The sequence below is a fragment of the Lissotriton helveticus genome, chromosome 3_1 (genome assembly GCF_964261635.1).
Source record: "Lissotriton helveticus chromosome 3_1, aLisHel1.1, whole genome shotgun sequence".
NCBI lineage: Eukaryota > Metazoa > Chordata > Amphibia > Caudata > Salamandridae > Lissotriton > Lissotriton helveticus.
In genome coordinates this window covers 873,977,358-873,995,717 of record NC_136061.1, presented here as the reverse complement: position 1 = coordinate 873,995,717, position 18,360 = coordinate 873,977,358, and positions in this window count along the sequence as shown.

The window sequence follows — 18,360 nt, the reverse complement described above, 5'->3', positions numbered from 1 at the left end:
TTCCAAAAACACCAAACATGAACTGGTAGCATGCGCTCATTTGGAAATTATCATTTATTAAATGTAATTAGGTAACTCCAATGCTGTCCTATAAGAGAGGTAGGAATTGTCGTAGTGGTAAATTAATTTAAGAGTTTTTCCCTACGAGGACATGTAAAACTTAAGAATGCATGATTAACCTATTATGTACACTACCCCCTGCACTCTGGACAGTCCAGTTCCTAATCTAGGGTTGATGTACAGGTTTTTACAAAGGAGGGCTTGGGCCTGGCAGAAACTGTGACCAAGTGGTATAACACATACTTATTTCCAGATGCTTTGAAAACTTTTATGATTTTACATTCCAGATTCATACCTGGGTATTATGCCAACATTTTTGCATTTCCTTTCAAAACGAGCATTTACTAGAATCCTTTACTCACTACTTCACATATACACTTGCAGGCCTAGGATTGGTTCATAAATCAGCACTCCTATGGCTGACAGGTGCTAGCTTGACCATGCCTGAGGTACGTAGTTACTAAGGAACTCCTTTAAGCCTCTGTTTGTTTCAGTACAGCATTAGTCATTGTAGCAGTGTTCCTGTGTGGCTTACAATCTGTTTTCTGAGCTACTGCCAATCCTTGTTTCCTGAATCTGCACCAATCTTTAATGTATCCTTGTTTCCAGCACTAGCACTGTTGCACAATGTTATCCATATGCCATGAGCTAGTTTTTTTCATTGCCTCCTGATTAATTGACTTTTCAGTCCTTTCGTACTTTTCATTTTTGCTGTCCTTGTCTTTCTTGTATTCTGCCTTCCTACTCCAGCAGCTTTTTACTAAGTTCTACCCATGTTTTTCAATCTATCCTTTTAAGTACTATTCTTCCATAGTTCATTGTCTATATTGACTGTGTTATACATGTTTCACCCTTGCTGTTCCTATTCAATTGACAGGATTTGAGGGCAAAAATGGCGACCTCTCCGGTGTTTGTCATCTACTGGGAGTATTGTCTTTATATTACCTACTATACATCACTATTAGCATAGGGTCCACAGATCCTCCCTTTCTCCCTTTGTGGTTGCCCTACAATGTGTACACTTTTCAGGCAGCATCTTTAACAACAATTGTGGGGGAGGAACTTACTGAGCTTTAGTCTTACAGTGTGGCGCCCTTGAGTGCATTACCCCACATTATCCTTACTAATAATGTTGTTATCCGCATGTCTTGCACTCCCTGGCTGTTATTCTGAATATTGAATAGCCTTTAGCATGCCTATTCTTTCTAACCTTTGACTTTTGTTACCTTGTGTGTTAGACCTGACAGCCTTAGGGTGGTATTCCCCCAAACCTTTTGCCTTCTCCCCTCCTGTTTTGTTGAAAGCCGTTTTTGTTGGCCTTAGGACTCTGCGAACTGTACTACGGCTCACCAGTGCCAAAGTTCTTGTGCTCACTCCCTAATACATGGGAAAAATTTGCGTACATCTAATTGCTATAATTAATTTACCTGTAAGTCCCTAGTCGAGTGGTATACCTTATATATACCTAAGGCTGGTAAGTCAACTGCTACTAGTGAAGCTGCAGCACTTAATGTGCCACCCACTTAATTAGCCCCTTAAACCATATCCTAGGCCACCCATTGCAGCCTGTGAGCAGGTTTAAACTGCCAATTTGACTTAGCAAAGTAGACCCCTTGCTGGGCCTAACATTTCTTTGTATTACATATAGGTTACTCCTAAGGTAGGCCCTTAACAGCCCATAAGGCAGGATGCATTGTATTACAAAAAATGGGACATGTACTTTTACATTTTACATGTTGTTGCTGGAAAAAAGTCACAAATTCATCTTTCAGCACTTTGAGGCCTACCTACCCCATAGGATAGAATTAGATTACCTTACTAAATAAAAAAAAGATACCTTATATTTGGAAAAAGGTGGAAATGTCATGTTTGGTGTTTAAGGACTTGTCATTTAAAATCCTCTTTAATGGTAAAGTTGGATTCTAAGCCACAATCCTGAAAATGCCACTTTTATAATGCGGAGGATTCTTCATTGAACACATCGAGGATCTATCTCTTTTCACCAATCTCTTTGAACTACTTGCCTTTCCTTAATCTCATGTGTCATGGACACATATTGCAATACTTGGTTTCTTAACATATACCTCACGTCGAAACAGGCCTTGTCCAGTTCACATGATTTCATATTTTCATGAGATTACACTTATTGATTGAGTTATTGTTTGCTTATAGATTCCCCTGTGGAAGGGTGCACTCAGCTCCCGAAATGTATTGGGATTGAGTGACGTACGCCCATTACTCTGTTTCTGTTTATTTATTTGTTTGATTAATTAAAATCTTACAAAACGGATAAAACTTATACAAACTAAAATGCTGATGCATTGCAGCATATATTCAAAATACTTATCATAAAACAATAAAAGGTACTCTGACCCTTAAAAATATTCCATAAATCATCTTGACAGTAGTTACACACTATTCAAACACAAGCGTCCAACTTTTTCTTGGCCAATATAAGAAATTTCACAAATGCTGAGTTAATTGCTAAGTCTTCTGGACGCCCATTACTCGTGATTTTCCTTCGTATGGAATTTTGTCACAAAGAAAGAAAATTCAAGTGAATAAATCAAGATTCCTGAAGCAATGAATTGAAGAACACTTTTGAACCATTGTTTTTAAATGATGTTAGACAATGTGTAGTTGGATTATATGCACCTAAAAGAGAGATTAATTTTGATGTGACGCTTCACAAAGCGCAAGAGTAGTGCACACTCTGTCTAAGACTCTTAATCGTAGTAGTTCCTCTCACTTTTAGAAAGTTGCCATTTTCTTATCCTACCCCTTTGGTGCCTGCAGCCTTTTTCCTGGGCCACACGTCTAGGTGCAGTTGGCAGTTGGCCTTTGTGTATTCCTCCCAGACATCCACACAATAGAGGGACTGAGTGTTGGTAGGATAGGTAATGGAGCTGTGCACTTCCGGACTTGCACTTCAAAGGCACAGCCTCAGTATACACACTAAGAACATCATACCAGCCTATTGTGATTGCAGACAGACCGGGACTAGGGCAGGAAGGCAAGACACATCTGTGGGGGAGGGGAATTCCAGACGTTTCTTCCACTTCAAATCTGGCACAAGGTATACAGATAGGACCCTCAGACCAAGCCTTCAGTTTACTTCTGGATCTGCAGAAGGGCTCTCAGAAGATTGCCCTACTGTCTGTGGCCTGCTATGTGCTTAAGAGGGCTGCACTGCTCCGCCAAGAGGACTGCCCTGTTACCTGAAGTCTGCCCTGTGCCCTCAGAAGACTGTCCTGCTACTTGAGACCTTCTTTTGTGCTTGAATCCAAGACTTCCACAGTGACTCCAAAGGCAAGTTGGCTGGGCTCCTGAACAGAGCCTCAGGGACAGAAAAGGCACCAACCATCTTGAACCCACACCTGGACCCAGCCGGAGTGAGTCCTGATCCTCCAAGTTGTGCCTGTCCAGTCATGGAACCTTGGAAGTGGCGCTAAGTGTGCCCAGAAAGCCCAAATCCAAATGTTTTAACTTACAGATTTTCTGCCAAAAAGTGCTCTTGGATCCAAGGGGAGACTGTAATGTACCTTCTTGCCAATCTAAGCATAGTACATTGACAGTCAGCCTGACTTCACTGGAGCTCCGGCTACACAATTCTCCACAGCAGCAAATGCAGTTCAGCTGCTACTTGCAGAAGGGCTATCTGGCCTCGTGGGGCCCTGTTGGCTACAGCATGCAGCTTCATCCCACTGGAGATTTTTGACTTCCATAAAAGAGACTAGGTCCAAAAGTAGAAATCTTTACTGCGACTTCGTACAGCAGCTCCCCAATGATGACGCTATGTGATTTTATAGTCTATTCAGAAGTGGATGTATTGTCTCTGTTCACCCTCTCTTGCCCTGCCACCTTGCCAAATAGCTCTGATACATTTACAACCCTTCATGAAGTTTGCCATCATGTTCTTTTTGTTGTAGCACGAACAGCATATCTTGACTTTCATATAAATCGCACTTCTCTTGCACCAGCTCACCGGATTTTTAACTTTATACACGGGGAGTGAACAGCCTACTAAGGAAGTTATGAATTTGTGACTGGTTTAACTGCAGCCAGATGTCATCATCCTTGCTGCTTTGAGTGGCGCTTGCTTCTCTTTTCCTATCTTTATCCTGTTCTCTCCGTAATCAAGGAGGTTCATCCTCTCAGTGCCTTCTAATTGCAATTGCAACAGCTGGTTCTTGTCGTCATCATTCTTAGGGATCACTCTTAGGGCTCACTCCTTTCTTCCTACTTTCCTTTCCTTAATTTTGGGACAGTAGGCAAGTGCCACACAGCACCCTTGATACACTTGTGGATGGAGGATGGAGATCGAAGTCTGGATTTGTGAAGTGAGGCTCAGAAATATAAGGGTAAATCCAGGCATCTCTGCTGTCTCATCAATGTTTAAATTTAGCAGCATTTACAGTGTTAATTATCACATAGGTTGCTGGATTTCTTCATCCTCTACTTTTCTCCTTGGCACACATCCATGCCCCCAGTGGTTTCCATACCCTTTCACCTGGTAAACAACCCTTACAACGCAACTTTTACATCGCAGAGCCTTTACAATGCAACCATTACAACGCAAACTATTACAACGCATTGCTCTGGGGGGCGCTCTAGGATAGGGAATAGGTTAATTTACTATCCAATAACCTTCCCTAGTGTCCACGGGGACTGGAGTTGGAATAGTAAATTAAACTATTCACTATCCAGCACCCCAAAGCACTATGCGTTGTAATGGACTGCGTTGTAATACTTGCGTTGTAAAGGCATGCGATGTAAAAGCATGCGTTGTAATGTCATACATCCTTTCACCCACATCACCTCCCCTACATTCAACAGTAACAAGCTTTATGAGGATTGAACGCCTTTAATGGACTGAACCTTTTACCTAGATCTTGGCCTGAACAATAGTGTTCTATGAGTTCATCTTTAGATAACACAGTAAGCATGAATATTCATTAGGCTACTTGGAAACCCGGGCAGGGGCTATACACCACCTTAATAATATCTATGCATAAGGTTCATCACATACATCATCCTCATACCCAACAAAGGCAAACACAAGAACAAGGGACAAAGGGACTCTACATACTTTTCTGTATAAGTACAGCACCTCATGCTAGCAGTAGTCAGAGGGATCCGAGACTTCCAGGCTGACACACTGACCAGAGACGCTGAGGTTCCTTCATGCAGACGCTCAAGCTGACAGTGGTCTAAACATCCCTTGCGGGGAGTCCAACTCGAGACATAGGGCTCCGACATTTCTCATACTTCAGGTAATGGGGTTCAACTAAATCCTAGAGGGATTCTTGGCTTTTACACCTACTCATATGCTAGGTACACTTAGGTACATCTAGATAGGCATCGTAGGAGTATGCTCACTTTTATCATGCATTTGTATTTATTCATGCTATTTGCACAATGGTAGAACTGTACTATCCGTTTATATTCATAGAACTACTAATCATATATCTCTGCTACTGTCTAATGGTTGTTACAGCTCATCTATTCTACACAAAAGTAACAACTGTTCAATAAACCTTTTATTTAAACGCCCAGACTGTTTATTCTGTGTACCTCTGAGATAAACTAAACAAGCACGAGTGACTGAGCGAAAAGTAGTAGATTGTTTTCTCGATCTAGAGGGATCAGGGTTGCCATGTTCTGAGGCTGCCAGAAACTAATCTCTCCTCGATAAGAGGAGACACTAGCGGCACTGTGAGCTAGCTAATGCAAAAAATGGCTAACATACGCGGTGTGGGTGCTCAGAGTTAGTCTGCCACCAATCCCACAGTTTATGTTATCCAAACGTGTAGGTCCTGCACGGGTACTATAGAAGCTACACGACACCACTACTGGGTAATGAAGATTAGTGTGGCAATGATGTGGCCTCACCGAATACCAGCTCAGCACAAACATGCATAGTCATCAGCCCTAAGCACTTGTATATATTGTACTTAAGGTTTGGAGTGCAAACGGGATCCCTGCAGGCCATGATGTGCAAAGCAACCCATCACTGAATACAGTGCGCTATCAACTCAAGGTGCTCCAACAGATCTGAACTGCCCTAACTTACTGGATGATAGTTGCACTGAAGGAAACACATTGCATAATGTTTTGTGGTCCCTCACCAAAGTAACTGCCATTTTTGGTGTGGCACTATTTTGATGACATCCTTTGTTTTTTTGTTTTTTAAATATAGCAGAGATGTCGGCCCCGTGATTCTATTGGTAGGCAGTAAACACACAGACTTATTTTCCTGCAAAGAAACACATCGTTATGTCACCTACTTTCGCATGTCTTTCAGAGGAATTTATTTTGAATTCAGAGAATGTACCTTTGCAATCGTTCGTTCCCCTTTCTGTGTTCTGATGCTTCTCACAGTTGCTGCAGACAGCCTTCATGTTGCACATGAATCAGCTATGAAGTTCCAGACATACCTCCTCTCTTTTTCTTGTTGCCCTGAGCCTAATTTTCGGCAGTAAAGTTGTGTTATTAATTTGAAGCAAGCAACATTTACATGCTGAATTATGCATGGACAAGGAATTTATTAATTCATGTTCCGAATACATGAATGCCTCATGCACTCTCTGTTCTTGCATTGTAGAGTCTGAGCGAGAGAGATAGTCCCAAGTGCATGCTGGGGAGGCGCATCATTATACCACACAACTGCTGAGAAGAGTCACGCTGCCTGCTGGGGACAAATCTATTGAACTTATATGCTGCATCACTGGTTACAATTACTGTAGCAATAGGTTGACGAACCACTCATAAGATGTCACTGATGTCATGACCACAAGTCCTAAAACTTAGCGCAGATAAAACAGTCTTCAGGGATAGGTAATTAAGATGGCAATCAATTTCTATTTTTATAGTAACTCATTGCAAATCACTTTTGAAAGCAACTATTATGAATTTATTACGAGCTGGGACCTTTACTGCAATTTTCAAGGCAGGCGTATGACTTTTTAAAATGTCACAGTAGATGCCTGTATGCTACTTTTTTTTACTAACAAAACTGGTCACGTTGGGGCAGATTTATGAGACCCTATGTGTCGCTCTTGCACCACGCAACGTGGTGAAGGAGCGAAGTAACTTAAAATTGAGATTTATGAAGCCACCAATGGCTACCTTGCGTTGCTCTCAGTGGCTTTATAATTCTAGTGTTGGAATGGGTGAATATGATGTCAATCAATACCATGATATGTGCAGGCCTGACAACGGCAATACCAATAAATTCAATGTCAATGTATGCCATAACCTGTGCCTGCATAACAATTTCAATACCCATTAATGCAATGTCAATGTATGCAATACTCTATGCCCACACAGCAGTGTCGATACCGGCAGTAACCATGTCAATGTATGCCATAATCCATATATAAATGGCAATGTTGTTACCAGTAGAAACAATGGTAATGTACGCCAAATCCAGGATCTAGGATCTAGGCATGCATCACAATGACAATATCAGTAAAGACAATATCGATGTATGCTATGATAACTGTACATATAATGTTGAGAATCTCGATAAAAATGATACGGGTGACTACCATGTTATTTTCATGAGTTTCAATGAACTTGTATCATTGTTGACGGATTCACCCAAGGTGACCTCCCCATCAACCCTGAGTCAGAGATACGTGGTCAGGCAGGTCCTGCGACCCACACTCACGCTTATCGAATGAAAGGTCACAAATGGAGTCTCTCTCAACCCAAAAACAAATGTTTACACAGGGAAAACCCTGATTATTCCCACAGATAGATAGTTGCATCATAAATAGGTACAATTTAACTGGCACCAATAAATATGTTTGGACAAAGGCTTGCATTTCATAAAAATACCCCAAAGTTAGATACCCCATGTGGATAGGAACATTCAGCCAATCAGGATACGGCATGCACACAACACATAGCGATCACGTGCTCTTCGTCCCGGACATCTGGAAATATACACACTGGCCCACACTAGCTCTCCCTGAGGTTGAATGCTGTCTGTGTCTGTATCAAATGTCCAAATTTGTTAATTTATGACTGAGATGCTTTTTCAGGAATGCTGAAATTACTTTATTGTACCTCGCAAGATGTATATAATGTCAGCCAAAACTTTGTGCACCTAGAGACTTTACTCAAACACATTCTGTCTAGACTCTCCCAGCTGCTGTGTTTATTTAAATCAACCTGTTCCTGTTTTGCTAAAAGGCTCTTGTCTTTTCATTTGTTTAAGGTTAATTCAGATATGATCGACACTCGAGAAATGCAACCAGCTCAAATAGCTGCATTGCATTCCTGTCCTCCAGGTAGGCATTTCCATGGGTGTTGAGTGGGTGCTGCTTCACAACGTCCATGGATGTTGACTCATTCCGAGATTTACCATAAATGGTAGACCTGGGAATATGCCGAAAACCTATGCCTCCCAAAGTGAGATGTAATGAGGAGAAATATGTTAATTTCTACTTGTTTTTCCCTGTTTCTGTATGTGCTGCATTCAGCACACTTGAAAAGAGGACAAAGCCTCAGAGGATTGTTTTTGTATAGGAAGGTATCCCTTCCTGAACAAATTCAATCCTGCATACAACACAGGCACCCTTGCACCATGGTGTAAAAGTGCTTGCATTGGCACTAAGTATCTAAAAGGGCACCAGCACAGTGGAAAAGGAAGGAATGCACTGTATTTTGTTAATTACGGCACATACCTGTCTTTTCTCTGTTATGTAGTACAGCACAGCAAGGTAACTTTCTGTGCAGACCTGCACTGCGTGACTTACCTATAAATATGATCCAGAGTATATATGCTAATAGCCAGTATACTGCGTGATACTTGGAAGTCCTGACTTGGTCTCTGCTCTACATGGGCAGAGCACTGGATTAAGAAAGTAGTTGCTGCCTGATTTTTAAAAGGTAGGACACATTGCTAATTACTTTTAAATGCGAGCACGGTCAGCACAGGTAAAAGCAGTGGGGCAGGTGCAGGGCAGAGCCCGGGGGAGCCGACAGATTACAGGATAGGGAAAGTAAAATAGAAAATAATAGAAAATAAATACCATTTACCTTGCGCTCGCCGCATCACTGACTCAGTGATGCTGCGAGCGCAAGGTAAGTGGTTTTATTTATTTATTTATTTTACTTTCCCTATCCCGTCGTCCGTGGACCCCCTCCCACCCCCGCGCTGTTGCCTGTGTCGCCGGGCATCTTCCTATGAATAAATTTGAAACATACGTTTCACAAATGTTTTTTCTACTCGTATCAGTGTGATATCAATTGGAAATGTTAGTGAACTACAGTAAATATTTCATGAAAGTTTCTTATAAATACGAAGCAATACAAGAGCATGTATAGACTTATAAACGTTTTATATTAAGTGTATCTAATTTGCAGAGACATATACAAAAACACCCTGCTGTGCTTTAATATGCACATATCTCTAGCCAGAACAATTGCACTATTAGATTACTTCATACTCTAAGATGGCCTTCGAGTTGACAGAGTAATTCAGTCATCCTCCTCATGGACAATTTAAAAGGGAGCAGTTAGAGAATGAATTCAGTTACACACGAATACATCATTGTGGATAAATGATAGACAGGGACTGAAATTAGGAAACAAAATAACAGATTTAATAGTGGCGGATATACCTATGTTTGGCAACAATAACTGTCCATCACCAAGTGATAATTTACCAATTGTAAACGCCTCACTTGCCGGGCATTGCGAATGTACTGTGTTGACAGTAGAATCATCCATTGCTGTGGTTACATGATGCAGTTAATTGCAACAGCCGTTTCCAGATACCAGGATGTTGTAGAATATTATCTTTGGAAATTAGTGTAATGTTTCCCGATATTTGATATTTAACTCCCATCCTCTAAAATTCTCTGACCTTTATACTTAAAAATATTGAAACCTTTTAATGGTATGTTTGTATTTTTTTTAATGCACTTCTGTTGAATTGCATATATGTTCTTCAGAGAGGGTGCTGGATTGAGGTCAGTGGAGGACAAAGTATTCTACAGCAGGATATATTCTAACTCTCCCGTTTAGGTTCCATGTATGATGGTGGTGAGTTCTAAATAAACCTTGTTGACATTTTAAGTATACAATACACAAAGGAGCAGACCAGGTCTGGGAACATTGTGTGGCTCTACCAGTCACCGCAGACAAACGTGGTGTGTGTGCAGGTAGAAGGTTGCTGTCTTTGTGGATTCTTTGAGAACACATCATAACAACAATGGTTAAGCACAAAACTAAAGCAATTCCCATCAGACCACCCTTGTTGGTGGATTTTTCGTCATGTGGGGATTGCTAAACATTCCATCCGGCCATATAGTGCCGGTATAGGAATGAATAAGAAAAGTGTAGTCATGATCAACATCTCAGTGTGGTGTTGGTGAACAGGTGCAGTGCTACAGTGATCGTGATGGATAAAAATGACTACACAGGCTCCTAAGACGAGTTTAAACAGGAGTCAATGTGCCAAAAGTAAAAAATGCGCCAAGTGGTTAAGCTGCCTACTGGCGCCGTGCAGAGCGGTCGACATGTTTCAGCCAAAAGGGCCATTTACCCCGGCTTTCTTCAGGACCTTATAACATAGATTTACTACTGCACCTTAAGTGAAGGATATGCAAACATGTACTACAAAAACAACATATAAAGTATTGTCTACCAGGAACTTCATTACTTAAGTGTCCACTGGAAGGAGATCAACGTGTTTTCTTCCCAGCTTTGTGTGTGTTAAGTATGCCAGCATAATTGGTGTAATTTTGGTAATCTCGAGTATTAAAAGTCATGCATAACTACCAAGATTATGCCAGTATACTACATTGTGTATTTAAATCCCTGTTCAGGGAGAAATTGTAATGCGATCGGCATCTTCCCAAAGTGAGCAGTAGAACAAGGGCAGTACACAAACACTTTAGGTACAATGTTTTACTGAGAGGATAACGTTCCGCTTCTTGAGACCTCACACGCTTTCTCTCGTCGCGGTGATTCCGCTTCTTGAGACCACACACGTTCTTTTTTCACCGCTGTATGACAACACGTTTGGGCTACATCGTTTTTTTAATAGGGTTGTATCTGTTATATTTGAACATTTGTTCACGTGCACTTTGGTTTTATAAGTTCGGTTTGTGGTTTTGGCTATACTATCTAGACACGTTTGGAACACTATGATGATGTATGGTTTTTTCACGTTCTTTAATTCAGCACCATGGCTTCATGACCACGCTTCTAACCGCTTTCACTTGTTTATCTTTTGATATCACGTTCACGACCCTTAATTACCACTTTTCATGGCTGTACTCATACAGGTGCATGCAGATTTGATGTCAGATAACTTGTTACTTTGTACGGTATTTTGAACATGGTATATTTGGATTGTTTTTTTGTAGAGTATTCCCCTGAGGAAGGGCTGTGCCCGAAATGCATCGGGATGTATAAATATCATGAGAAAAAGATGACACGGATATGATTCTAATAATCTTAATCAACGCTAGGTGAATTAACCTACGTGGCAAATAAAACTTAATGTGAACATATGGAAGACTTTTCCTTTTTATACCTGATGATGAACTTTTTGATCTAAACCATAAGACCTACCGGTCTCCTAAAGTTGTGCTCGGAGTCGCCCTCTCCCGGTTGAGAGGACCCCGTATTAGTTCCTTGGATTTTACACTGCGAGGCCAGGCAGTGTCTAACTCCAGTAGCACACTACACCATATACTCTGGGTTTACCTGAGATTAACTTGGTTGTGCGAGTTCCCCCTTTTTCTAATTAGACATTTTAAGTATGCCAGCATAATTGGTGTAATTTTGGTAATCTCGAGTATTAAAAGTCATGCATAACTACCAAGATTATGCCAGTATACTACATTGTGTATTTAAATCCCTGTTCAGGGAGAAATTGTAATGCGATCGGCATCTTCCCAAAGTGAGCAGTAGAACAAGGGCAGTACACAAACACTTTAGGTACAATTTTTTACTGAGAGGATAACGTTTGAGCAAAAAAAACGAAAATCCAAATGCAAGCAGCATTGTTAAATATAAGCAGCAGTTCCTTTAAGGATAAAGGTCACAAACTCTACAGGTAGATCTTTTACCCAAGCAGAGCATCATGGTAATTTTCGAGGGCAGAATTATAAATTCTAACATGAATGGCAGTGTTTTGTACATGAGCAACTGGAAATCAACTCAAAACTATATTTTCAAGTTGAAGTTGTACCCAACCAGACCATTTGGGTAGTTTTTGGAGCCCAAGACGCATCTCACTGAATTCAGCTAACTTTTGCGTAATTTTGTGATAATTTTGCATATCAACTCTAGAGCATACCTGACGTAACACTCCGGCTGTAGGCTGCTGTCTCTTGCACTGTTTCTACTGCATCGGTATTTTTGAAACGAGACCAGTATGTTCAGCTGACCCCAGAGGACTTGTGTGTATGTCCCGTTAAGCTCACACTTCAGATTTGCCGGCAATACCAATATCGCACCTCTGCCCCTCCCCCAACGCTTGCTTCGTGGTCGATAACAACGAGTCTTGATCAGACCTTCACAGTATCCCTAGCACCGACCTACCGCCCCTGCTCACTGACCTGTGGCTCTATCACCACTTGTATGACCTGAACACTGCGGGATTGCCCGCGATCTACGGGAGCGAGGGACCCACACGAAGAGAGCTTTACGGCACCAGGTAGCGCGGACTACCATTACGTGCGTGGTGCGACTTGAACTTAAATACCCACACCGAAAGTAGCTTTCCACTGTCCTACCTGCATCACCCATACGGTCCATTGCGCCCTTGGAAGGTGGCAATTGTTATTGAATTTTCTGAATATTCTCGGTGGGTGACCGGAAGCGACCAACGTCGCTGCATGATCCCCCACACCTCAAGAAACCTCACCAGTGAAAACTAGTACCGGTCATTGCTGTACCCCACCTGATGCTTCACCTGTATTCAGCAAATATGGGCAAACCGGACAGACAGCAATCCAAAATAAACTTTGAGACACGCAAAACCCCGAAAGGTCAGGGGGAGCCGGTAGAAGAAGACACAGCATCAGGAAGCTCAGAAGAATGCAATATGGTGGACATTCTCAAGGCCATTAAAACCAACCTTCAAGACATTAACGGCAAACTAGACAATTTGACAGGTCGAATGGATAGAATGCATGCCAAAATGGAGCAACATGGGGAGAGGCTGGGCGACGCTGAGAAACGCATATCCACCAAATGCACAGGCATGGAGAAGGTCCTGGAAGTAATCAGAGTTAAGGCGGAGGAGTTGGAAGCGCGGTTGCGTCGCAACAACATACGCATCGCAGGCCTTCCCGAGACGACCAACACGGGACGCATGGAGCCATATGTCGAACAGTTATGCAAGGATGTCTTTGGAGAGGATTCCATGTCTTCTATTTTCATCATCGAACGGGCACATAGGTCTTTGGCGCCCAAACCTCCAATAGGCGCAGCTCCTCGGCCCATAATCGCCCGTGTCTTAAACTATAGAGACAGAGACACCATCCTACGACTCGTGAGGGAAAAAGGCACCATCACCTACCAAGGTAATAAATTAGACTTTTACCCAGATCACACATACGCGGTGCAACAGGCAAGAAAAGAATTCAACACCGCCAAAGTCAAGCTTCGAGACCATATGCCATGCTCTATCCGGCACGTCTAAGAGTCACATGGGAGGAGAACCCGATCTTCCTGACAACCCCCAAGGCAGCCATGGACTTCATTAAAAAGGTGACGTCCAAGAGTAAAAAGGTGAACAACAGGGAGAACCCACCAGAATCTGAGTAAAGGTAAGGTGACGAACTACTAATTTGCAATGTGGGATGTGCATATTATCGTACACAGGATACCTTGCTGAATTACCTCCGCCCAGAATCAGACGGGCTAGCCTGCAGGTTTATGTACATTCAGCGACCACTGACACATGGACACTACCTGCTTGGGCTGAACTTATGAGACACACCGCCACGCCATCATGCAGTCATGGCACGTGTAACGTCACCCCAGTACTGATACTATGAACCACGTGTGGCCTTGATCTGAGGAAAGAAGCAGAGACAGCCTGATGCAGAGAGTACAGAGAGGTGACTTGAAGCTAGAATGGGGAATTCCTCACACGGTCACAGTTGCAGACTTTGATGTAGATGGGGTCCCGGGAGCACCCTATCCGTTTGCTGCTGGATTATTTGTTAAACTTTCAACCTACACTCTGCATGTATATGCTATGATCTGCCCCATCCTTTCAGTAGGGTGGTGGAAGTGAATCCCCGGCGGACCTCCACATGGGAGATCCCCACAAAGTTATGGTTTCCGAGGAAGTTACTAGGGGTACATGGCTTCGGCAAAATGGGGTTGCTGAAGTGGGTGGTTATGGGGCAAGTTGGGGTTTTGTTAAACCGACAATACCAGGGCATTTGAGATGCATTGCTAATTCCCGAAGTGTGTATCGAGTACAAGATAACCATTCTCATCTGTATTTTGTAATAAGTACTGTGCCTATTGATTTTCTGATGAGATTTGTACAGTTATATTTCACACCACTGTTACGTTATGGCAAGAAATAGTGATTTAAACCTGTTGCCTTGGAACGTGCAAGGCATCATTAATCCTAAAAAGACTAGACAGATCTTCGCAGGTTTGGATAGGCATCACATAGACATTGCATTACTGCAAGAAACACATATAGCTCCAACTATGTGCAGGAAGATTGGGACGAGATGGTCTGAATCTTGTTACTCTTCCACAAATTCATCTTACTCCAGGGGGGTAATGACATTGGTCAGAAAAGGTGTTAACTACAAAATCAACAGATCCATTTCAGACCCCCAATGGTAGATATGTGATTGTATCTGGAATACTGCGTGGACAGCCCCTAACACTGGTAAATGTCTACGGCCCGAATGTGTACTCTCCTGAATTTTTTCAGGAGCTTTGAAATCATATGATGGAATTCACTGACACGAACATTATATGGGGGGGGATTTCAACGTTGCATTGAGTGACACACTAGATCATTCTGGAACCTCCATGGAACCGCATAAACGAGCTAGGGGTAAGATACGAGATATAATGGATAATTTCCCTCTACAAGATATCTGGAGCGTCAGGAACCCGGAAGTGACTACTGCCACTCACATAAATGCAATGTACGGTAGCTGGTCCAGGATAGACTACTGGTTGGGTTCTGATAATGTGTTGTTGTGGACGAAAACTCTCACTACGCTACCTAGGACTATATCGGACCACAATCCGATCATGTTACAGGTAAAAATACCGCACTACACGCCCCCACCATTTAGTTGGAGATTCAATGTCTAGCGGACAAAATTTCTACAGCTATCAAAGAATACTTCCAATTTAATGTGGCGTTGGTCGAAGACCCGGGCATACTCTGGGAGGCTTTTAAGGTGACTCTGCGGGGTGTTTGTATTAGCACTAAAGTGGGGATATTGCGAGATATCAGAGATCAGATAGAGAAATGTGAAGTTAAAATTAGAACACTTGAAATGGAATATGAAAGGACACAAGATGTCACTATTCTGGGTGACCTCAGAAAGGCATTCACTGAACATCAAACGTATGCCGCTGATGAACTAAAATATGTTACTAAACGACCTTTAGCCAAACAGTATGGGGAGGGTGGAAGGCCAAGTAAAGTGCTTGCATCGAAAATCTGCGAGGGGAAGGCAACGCAAACTGTGACACAAATCCGAGACGCAGAGGGCACCCTACTGACACAACCGGAAGATATACTCCGCTGCTTTGTAGATAGCTATAGCGTACTGTACACCTCCAAGCAAACACCACCCCAGGAAGAAACGTTTGAATATTTACACGATATTGCCATTGCCTGGCTGTCCGACTGGCAGCGTGAATACTTAGCGATGCCCATTACAGTAGAAGAGGTGACAGACACCAATCGCTCACTACCAAATGGAAAAGCACCCGGCCCAGATGGATTTACCTGTGAGTTTTACAAAACATACGCAGACACTTTGGCACCACATCTAGTCGCCATGTACGGAAATGCCTTTGATCGAGCCACATTACCACCATCTCTGCGAGAAGCTGTACTGATAGCACTCCTGAAACCCAACAAGGACCCAGACCTCTGTGACTCCTACCGTCCTTTATCACTGCTGAATGTGGACTCGAAAATACTGGCCAAAATTCTGGCGGACAGATTACAGCCCTTGATGACTAATTTGATATTGCCAGGCCAGGCTGGGTTCATACCCACAGGGGCAACCTCCCACAACACTAGACCATTGTTTGCAATGTCCCATTATTTAACCCCTGACACTAAGTTGGTGGCGGTTATGCTCGATGCCGCCAAGGCATTCGATTCGATTGAATGGCCATATCTGCTCAATATACTCCAACTCATGGGCTTTCTCTCATGATTCATAACATGGATATCGCTCCTTTACACTAACCCTATAGCCAGGGTACGTGTGAATGGCTACATTTCAAACCCCTTCTACATCAAACGAGGCACAAGGCAGGGATGCCCTCTCTCACCCTTGCTATTTGCGCTTGCGTTAGAGCCGCTTGCAATCACACAATCACTCAGCTCTACATTTCCCGAGTCGCCCATTGCATATATCCATGTATGCGGATGACATGCTGTTATACATTAGAGACCCCGACCAGAATATGAACCCGGTACTACGCGAATACATTAAATTTGGCAGACACTCTGGCTTACAGATCAATTGTGAGAAATCATCTATAATTCCACTTACTGACACCACGTCACAACATGCCACAGATTTCCCACTAGATTGGCAAACTGACCCGATCCGATATTTAGGGATATGGTACAGCAGAGACCCTGAAGACATTATCCGCACAAACTATGGTAGAGTGCTGGATAAGATGGCGGGACAAATCGACCGGTGGATACAACTGCCACTATCGTTGGCAGATCGTATTGCCATAGTAAAAATGAATATCCTCCCCAAGCTCTTATACCTATTTAACAATATACCGATCACACCCCCGAAAGCAGTGTTCAAAAACATAACCTCGCTGGTTCTCAAACTCATATGGGCGGGTAAACAAGCACGCATAGATTTACAGACATTGACTTTACCCTATGAAAAAGGTGGCTTTTGTGTGCCGGACTTTTATCTGTACTATCTCTGTGCCCAGGCACAGTATGCCACATACTGGTACCATGCGGTTCCTTATTTAACACACACAGCGGTGGAGAAAGGGGACGCCTTTCCAATACCGCTGACCGCAGTGATTACGCATAAACGCCTGCCATTACACACGGCAGATATCAACACGGTTGACACGACTGCGGCCGCTTGGAGGTCACTTGGCCGGTTGGCGCACAAAACACCACTTTATGCACCAGCATTGCCGTTGCACCACCATCCCCAGATCTCTGTCGCTAGCGAGCAAGTAAATATGGGTCTCCTAAAACAGGCTGGCATTGACACATTTGGGGACCTCTATCATGACGGCGTCTTCCGGAACATAGATGATCTGTCTTATATTAGCAATCAAACCACACTGTTCCGTTTCACATATTACAGATTACAAAGAGAGGTCCGTGATCTATACCCGAACTATCCGACAGAACCCCCCTGCTTGGAAACACTACAGTGCATCATCACCTCCTCAAATTCAACCCACCTAGTTTCCCGATTGTACAAAACAGCCCAAAGCGAGATCCCATTCACTTCCACTAAAGCATGGATGCGCTGGAATGAGGCATTGCCAGACCCACTATCTGAAAAAGAATGGTACACTACATGCGCGCTGATTAAGTTACTCACTCCTAATGGTAATTTACGCATCCTACATCTAAAGTATCTCCACCAATCATACCACACCCCATTACGTCTCCATAAATTTGGGCTACGAGAGATGCTAGATGTAAGCGTTGTGGGGAACAGGACACAGCCTTTGTACACCTGGCCTGGTCCTGCCCGAAAATACAGGACTACTGGGGGCAAGTAACCGCAATGCTTCAGAAAATGGTGGGGGTAGAGATTGAATGCTCTGTAAATGTGTGCTTATTAGGCCTGCTCCCCGGGGTCAAAGCCGGGAAACGTAAGTACTGTGCAATTTCTCTGCTTTTAGCCAAAAGGCAAATATCTCAGTGTTGGGGAGGCACGAGAGTACCAGACACGAAACAATGGCTGAAAGATCTTGCGCACTACAGAACTCAACTGCTGACTTATGAAGAGGAGCTACCAGCTAGATCTAGGCCAAAAGACTATTGGACTTATTTAACGATTTATTTGCAGAATGTGGATGCCTCCGAAACTCTGTGAA